Source organism: Nicotiana tomentosiformis, chromosome 11 (genome assembly GCF_000390325.3).
Source record: "Nicotiana tomentosiformis chromosome 11, ASM39032v3, whole genome shotgun sequence".
NCBI classification, from domain to species: domain Eukaryota; kingdom Viridiplantae; phylum Streptophyta; class Magnoliopsida; order Solanales; family Solanaceae; genus Nicotiana; species Nicotiana tomentosiformis.
In genome coordinates, this window is record NC_090822.1 from 100,757,139 (window position 1) to 100,765,960 (window position 8,822).

Consider the following 8,822-nt stretch of genomic DNA (forward strand, 5'->3'; position numbering starts at 1 on the left):
GGTGTGAAAATTGAATAAGAGTCTTTATGGGTTGAAGCAGGCACCAAGGCAGTGGTACAAGAAGTTTGACTCATTCATGAAAAGTCAAACTTACACAAAGACATATTCTGATCCATGTGTATACTTCAAAAGACTTTTTGAAAATAACTTTATTATATTGTTGTTGTATGTGGATGACATGTTAATTGTAGGAAAAGACAAGGGGATGATCGCAAAGTTGAAGGGAGATTTGTCCAAGTCTTTTGATATGAAGGACTTGGGCCCAACACAACAAATTCTGGGTATGAAGATAGTTCGAAAGCGAACAAGCAAAAAGTTGTGGTTGTCTCAGGAGAAGTACATTGAACGTGTACTGGAACGCTTCAACATGAAGAATGCTAAGCCAGGCAGCACACCTCTTGCTAGTCATCTAAAGTTGAGCAAGAAGATGTGTCCTACAAGTGTGGAGGAGAAAGGGAACATGGCTAGAGTTCCTTATTCTTCAGTAGTCGGAAGCTTGATGTATGTAATGGTATGCACCAGACCTGATATTTCTCATGCAATTAGTGTTGTTAGCAGATTCCTTAAAAATCCTGGAAAGGAACATTGGGAAGCAGTCGAGTGGATACTCAGGTACCTGAGAGGTACCACGGGAGATTGTTTGTGCTTTGGAGGATCTCATCCAATCTTGAAGGGCTATACAGATGTTGATATGGCAGGTGACATTGATAATAGAAAATCCACTACTGGATATTTGTTTAAATTTTCAGGGGGAGCTATATCATGGCAGTCTAAATTGCATAAGTGTGTTGCACTTTCAACAACTGAAGCAGAGTACATTGCCGCTACAGAAGCTGTCAAGGAGATGGTATGGCTCAAACGGTTTCATCAAGAGCTGGAATTGCATCAAAAGGAGTATGTCGTCTATTGTGACAGTCAAAGTGCAATAGACTTGAGTAAGAACTCCATGTACCATGCAAGAACAAAGCATATAGATGTGAGATATCGTTGGACTCGTGAGCAGGTGGAGAACGAATCTTTACATGTCAAAAAGATTCACACGAGTGAAAATCCTGCTGATATGTTGACCAAGGTGGTACCAAGAGACAAGTTCGAGCTATGCAAAGAACTTGTCGGAATGCACTAAAACTAGAAGACAGTGCTACCTCCTCTAGATGAATGAGACTGGAGGGGGAGATTGATGGGTTCCATATTATTCAATAGCCAAAGTAATAGGCATATGCCTAAGGAATTTTTTTTTGGTTTGGTAGCCAACTTTGTTGAATTTCTTTGGGTTGGTAGCCAACTTTATTGAATTGTCAGCATTTAAGCAAAAGAAGGAAAAGTGTGTGCAAATTGTCAAATATAGTAGGCTTTAGAGAGTGAGGCTTCGGCTATAAAAGGAGAGCTTCAACTCTCATTTGCACACACCAATGATAAGTAGGGATTTTAGCCTATTAATTGTTCTCTTTTACTTGTGTTTTGGGCCTAAAATGCGTGAAGGTATTCCCGGAAACTAACTTAATATGCTTGCTTGCAGGGATTGTTCAAAATGAGCCAAAGGACCATAATCAACTCATAAAGGAGTCAAAACTTGAACAAAAACCAAAACTAGGCTAAGAGGTGTGGAACGCGAACCGCGACAAAAAGAAGTGCGGCCGCGAAAGTATCAACGTGGACACGGCCATTATTTCGCGGTTCGCGATATGAAGAATCACAGAGATGGTTTTAAAGGCACAAACATGAACGCGGACCACGATAAGAAGATACGGCCGCAAAAGTACCAGCGCGATCACGATGGGAATTTCACGGACTGCGGTTGCTAAGGTTCAGAGAGTGCATAATTTAAGCAAAAATGAGAAGGGCGGTCCGCGTCAAAGTTACGCGGCTGCAGAATTCTCTCACGCGGATGCGGTAGAAATTATGCGGTCTGTGAAACAAAGTTCAACCCAGGTCCAGATGTGAAGAAACGCAGACCGCAATCAGAATTACGCGGCCACGAAAGCAAGAGTGCGGCTGCGGTCAAAATTACGCGGCCGCGAAACTTCCGCAGGATTATTTTTGTCCGAAAATTTCAGCTTAGTATAAATAGATCTTTTTGTCAATTCTAGGTTATGTTATATTTTTGCTGAGTATGTGAGACTGCTAGGTTTTCCTTTTTGGGTAATTTTGTACAAGATTTACTTTATAACATTAAATTTTCATCTTTTAATTTAGTATTATGGACTATATTTTTATCTTTATCTTTGATTTCTGCTATTATTATGAGTAGTTAGACTCATAGCTAGGGCTGTGACTCAACCCTAGTATGGGTATTTAATGGGTCTTGAATTTTAAGGCTTGAATGTTTATGGGTTAGTGATATTTAGCCCAGTTCTTGCTAGAATTATAGAATTTGTGGTTGCAAACATTGATTCATGCCTTTATGATTTGGTCTCTTCTTGAGAAAGAGGGATTAAGTCTGGGGAAAATAGGCTAACAAGAAATTGGGGTGAACTCAAGAAATTGATAGCCCCAATTAAAGGGTTAAACCTAGAGATAGTAATACCCGAATTGAGCTAATATCACATGACTTGCATGAATACCCAGTTGGACTTGAGAAAGCCAAATTGGGCAAAATCACTCAAACTATCGAGAGATATAGAGTGAGTACTTGGGTGTGATGGCTATATTACGAACCTAAATTAATCAAGCTTGCCCTAGATTCTTACTACCCGTTAGATGTCCACCTAGGTGAAAGTCACTACCCTAGTCCTCTTAAATACTTGAAAACCAACATCAAAAATATTGTACTTAGCTTTAATCTTAGCATACAATAAAAATAGAAGTAGAATCAACACCATCATGTTTGGAAGTGCAATTAGGAACAACACACGTATCTAGATTTAGATAAATACCTAATTCCAAATCAATTAACTCCCTGTGGAAATCGATCCCGACCTTATTGGGTAAAACTACATCGACCATCCTCACTACTCAATAGTGGTGTAGGTTTGGAACCGATCAATTTTGGCGCCATTGCCGGGGACTTAGATGGACTTAGCTATATATCTAACTATTTGTGTGCTTTGTTTTTCTTTCCTTCCGTTTTTCTAATTTTTGTATGTCAATTGCTTTAGGTACCAAATGGCTCTTAACGAGGACCTCGGACATATTCCTCAGGGGGAAGAGGTAAATGAAAATGAAGTGGATGAGGTTCATCTTGAACCTCAAGTACAAAGAAGAGGTTGCCCGCCTCATGACAATGTTCCAAACCCTCCCCCACCTCCTTCAAGGGCAGCACACCGGGTGTTGCCCAATGAAGGCTACGCAAGTGCAATTGTCCCACCCCGGATTCGGGCGGGCAATTTTCAAATAACCAATGTTATGCTTACTCTATTGGAACAAAGGGGTTTCTTCATCGGAGCTCCACATCAGAACGCATATAAGCATCTCAAAGGTTTTGTAGACACATGTTGGGGGAGAAAGCAGACGAATATATCTGAGGACGCTTTGAGGTTAAGGCTTTTCCCTTTCTCACTTAGAGGGAAGGCTTTATATTGGCTTGAGAGGCTACCCAACCATTCCATCACCACTTGGGATGAGTTGACCGAGAAGTTCATAGCAAAGTTCTTTTCTCCGAGACATATGGCAGCATTGAGAGATGAAATCCTTGCTTTTAAACAAGAACCAAATGAACCGTTACATGAGATTTGGGAACGGTACCGAACAATGATCAAAGAGTGCCCCAACAACGATATGACTGAAGCAATGATCCGGCAAACCTTTTATAGGGGTATCAACACAACTAACTAGTGCGTGGTGAATCAGCTCGCACAGGGTAACTTCATGAACACGCCATATTCAGAAGCATGTGAAATATTAGATGAGATGGTGAACACCTCTTCGTCTTGGCAAAGTCAGGCCAACGTTACTCAGGGTGACCCTAATGTTATCCACCTTCATAAGGAACTCCATGATCACGGACAAGCCATAGCAGAGTTGAAGACTACCATGAATCAGTTAGCCAAGGCACAGCTCCAGCAGATTCAGGGGCCAAGGCAAGTAAATGCCATGGAAGGAGTGAATGTAATGGTTAACAAGAAGAGACAAAGAGGTCAACAAGTTCAACACAATCAGGATCAATTTGAGCAAAGTGGTAGTGGTTACGACTAATATGACGCTTATGATGATCAAAGTGAAGAGGTTCAATATGTGAACAATTACCAAGGTCAACGGAGCAATGCTCCAAATCAACAACAGTGGAGATCACAGGGAAACAATCAAAATTGGGGTAACCAAGGCCAAGGAAATTGGAATAGTGGCAACAACAACGATCCGAATAATTGGGGGAACAACAATCAAAATTGGGGGAGTCAAGGAAATAACCAAAGCAATTGGGGTGGCAACAATAATAGTAATTGGGGAGGCAATGGAAACCAAGGGGGTTGGAACAACAATAATCAAGGGAACCGGGGGTCGAGCCCTCAAAGGCCCCCGATGTATCAACAACCCAATAACCCGCCTCCATATCCGTCACAAGGGCAAAGTTCTTCCAACAATGAGATGGGACGGATAGAAAGTATGTTCAAGCAAATGATGGAAAGAAATGCCAACTCTGATGTCCAAATAGCCCCCCACAACACTTCTATCCACAACTTGGAAGTACAAATGGGTCAAATTTCTCAAGAATTGAATACTCGCCCTAAGGGGGCACTACCAAGTGATACGGTAGTAAATCCGAATGGTGGGAACAATACAGGCCATGCTATGGCGGTAACCACAAAAAGCGGTAGAGGTGGAGATGCAAGTACCTCCAATCCAAGAAAGGTTGTGAATGATGATTTGGTTGAACAAGAAGATGATGAGATCCAAGCCAATGATCCGAATGTGAATGATGAAGTGAGGATAGACATTGATGACAACGTGGAGGAGACACAAAATGATATGAACCCGTCTAGGGAACACGTGATAGACATACCAGAAACGGTAATGCCCAAAGCCAAGGCCCCTTTTCCAAGGCCCCTTTGCCAAGGCCTCCTCCACCGTATCCTCAAAGGCTTGCAAAGCAAAACATCGAGAACCAATTCAAGAAATTCATTGATATGATGAAAAGTTTGTCCATAAATGTACCTTTGATTGAAGCTCTAGAACAAATGTCAGGATATGCCAAGTTCATGAAGGACTTAGTAACAAAGAATAGGACAATGAACTATGAGACGATCAAAATGACACATCATGTGAGTACCATTGTGCATTTCATGGCTCCAAAGTTAGAAGATCTCGGTGCCTTTACAATTCCATGCACTATCGGTAGTGCCAATTTTGCCAAAGCCTTGTGCGATTTGGGAGCAAGCATTAATTTGATGCCATATTTTGTGTTCAAGACATTGGGGATTGGGAAACCAAGACCTACTTCTATGAGGTTACAAATGGCGGACCGAACAATGAAGAGGCCATTGGGGATAATTGATGATGTGCTAATTCGGGTCGACAAGATCATACTTCCCGTAAATTTTATGATACTCGACTGTGAGGTTGACTATGAGGTGCCAATAATATTGAGGAGACCTTTCCTAGAAACAGGGAAGGCATTGGTTGATGTGGAAGCTGGGGAGCTCACCTTTCGGGTGGGCGATGAAAAAGTTATGTTCCACGTGTGCAAGTCAATGAGGCAGCCTAATAGCAACGAAGTATGCTATTTTGTGGATCTTGTGACGGAGGTGATTGTTGATGACAATGTGGAAGACCCTCTGGAAGCTGTGTTGTTGAATCATGAGGATGATGAGAAGGCAGGCTTGATAGAATGTGCAAATGCTTTGCAAGGAATGGGATCCTACACATATGGACCCCGTAAACTTTCCTTGGACCTTGAGAACCGGAAGCCTCTGCCAACAAAGCCCTCAATCGAGGAGCCACCAACATTGGAGTTGAAACCCTTGCCTTCACACCTCAGGTATGAGTTCTTAGGCCCTTGTTCTATATTACCTATTATTCTTTCTTCGTGCTTAACTAACGTGCAGGTAGATTCCACCCTTGCGGTGCTTCAAAGAAGGAAGAAGGCAATAGGTTGTACATTGGCGGATATTTGGGGTATAAGCCCCACCTTCTGCATGCACAAAATCATATTGGAGGAAGATGCCAAACCCTCTGTGGAACATCAAAGGAGGTTGAACGAGGTCATGCAAGAGGTAGTCAAGAAAGAGATCATCAAGTGGCTAGATGCAGGGGTTGTGTACCCCATTTATGATAGTTCATGGATTTCGCTGGTACAAAGAAAGGGGGAATGACTGTGATCACAAATGATAGAAATGAATTGATCCCCACAAGAACTGTCACCGGTTGGAGGGTATGCATGGATTATAGAAAGCTGAACAAAGTGACCCGCAAAGGCCATTTTTCATTGCCATTTCTCGACCAAATGTTAGATAGACTTGCCGGGCGTGCTTATTATTGCTTTTTGGATGGGTACCCCGGGTACAACCAGATTCTCATTGCGCCTGAAGACCAAGAGAAAACCACCTTCACCTGTTTGTATGGCACATTTGCATTCTCACGGATGCCGTTTGGTTTGTGTAATGTACCAGCTACCTTTCAGCGGTGTATGATGGCAATATTTACGGATATGGTGGAGGACTCCCTCGAGGTGTTCATGGATGATTTCAGTGTTGTGGGGGGATTCCTTTGAAGAATGTTTGTATAATCTTGACAAAGTGTTGGCCCGATGTGAAGAGACCAACTTAGTACTTAATTGGGAAAAGTGCCACTTTATGGTCGAGGAGGGCATTGTCCTCGGCCATAAGATCTCCAAGAATGGTATTGAAGTGGACAAAGCAAAAATTAAAGTGATTTCAAAACTCCCTCCTCCGACTTCCGTCAAGGGAGTGAGGAGCTTTCTTTGTCACGCAGAGTTTTACCGTAGGTTCATCAAGGATTTCTCAAAAATGGTGAACCCCTTGTGCAAGTTGTTGGAAAAAGATGCCAAGTTTGTGTTCAATGATGATTGCATGAAAGCTTTTGAGCTCCTCAAGTATAGGTTGACTACCACTCTCATCATTTCCGCACCCAATTGGAGCTTACCATTTGAGCTCATGTGCGATGCTAGCGACGTTGCGGTAGGAGCGGTATTGGGGCAAAGAATCAACAAGATATTTCATCCGGTCTATTATGCAAGAAAAACAATGAACGATGCCCAAGTCAACTATATGGTGACCGAGAAAGAGCTATTAGTCATTGTTTTCGCCATGGAAAAGTTTCGCCCGTACCTCATGGGTACCAAAGTGATTATGCACACCGATCACGCGGCACTTCGTTATTTGATGAGTAAAAATGACTCTAAGGCTAGGTTGATGAGATGGGTTCTTCTTCTACAAGAGTTTGACCTTGAAATCATAGACCGAAAAGGGAGTGAAAATAAAGTGGCGGACCATTTGTCCCGCTTGGAAGAGGAGGGGCGGCCCCGTGATGGCCTCGAGATTAATGATTCATTTTCGGATGAACAACTCCTCTCCGTGTCTGTGACTGGGATACCTTGGTTCGCCGATATTTCTAACTTTCTTATGACCGGCATTGTCCCGAATAAGCTCTCTTCAAACCAAAGAAAGAAGCTCAAACGGGACTGCTTGGATTATTATTGGGACGAGCCATATCTTTTCAAAATTTGCAATGATGGTATTATCCGGAGATATGTTTCGGAAGAAGAGCAATTGAGTATTCTTGAAGTTTGCCATTCCTCGCCCTATGGTGATCACCATGGTGGGGCAAGAACTGCTACAAAGGTCCTAAGTTGTGGATTCTATTGGCCCACTTTATACAAAGAAGCTAGCGAGCTTGTTAGGCATTGTTATGAGTGTCAAAGAGCTGGTGGAATTTCCAAGAAGAATGAAATGCCCCTCACCACTATTCTTGAGATTGATATTTTCGATGTGTGGAGCATCAACTTTATGGGGCCATTTGTGAGTTCATGTGGGAACACTTATATTCGGGTTGATGTTGATTATGTTTCCAAATGGGTTGAAGCTGTGGCGCTGCCCAACAATGAGGCACGGAGTGTGGTAGCTTTCTTAAAGAAAAATATCTTCACAAGGTTCGGCACCCCAAGGGCTATCATTAGTGATGGGGGTTCTCATTTTTGCAACAAAGCCTTCGACACTTTACTTTCTAAGTATGGTGTCAATCATAAGGTGTCAACTCTTATCACCCATAGGCTAGTGGACAAGTTGAGGTCTCCAACATTGAGATCAAGAGCATATTATCCAAGAGCCCATTTGGATTGGCTTAAAAAAATAGCTTTTAAGCACAAATGCTTAAAAGTAGCTTTTAAGTGTTGGAGCATGTTTTATAAATAAGCAGTTACCTATTTGAATAAAAGTGTTGAAACTTAAAAAAAGATGTTGAAGTTTTGGTAAACAAGTGGTGGTAAGCACTTTTTCTATTAAAAAGACGAAAATATCCTTAAAGCTGTCAACATTATAAAGGAGTTGATTAATACAATATATTTAATTATGAATTAATGCAAATGAAAATTAATTTATATTTTAATTTAATTTCAATTCCTTTTCCCTTTAGTTTGGAATACTAAGTATAGTATTACTACTAGAGCACCATCATTCGCTCTGTATAGTCAAGTAGAATTGGCAGAAAGCAACCCAAATGGATCAAATCATTAGTAATAAACAATACCAAATAAAAGAAAGAAGAAATCCTCCAAAAATATAACTATAAAATCAACTTTGTCTAAAACAGTACAGAAAGGGGCGTGATGCTTGAGGAAAGTGCAGAAAATGGAGATGAAGCAGAGAGGAAGAGGAAATAAGAGGAAAGGTTGTCTTCAGCAGTGAAGGAAATTGGAGATGTAGATGTTT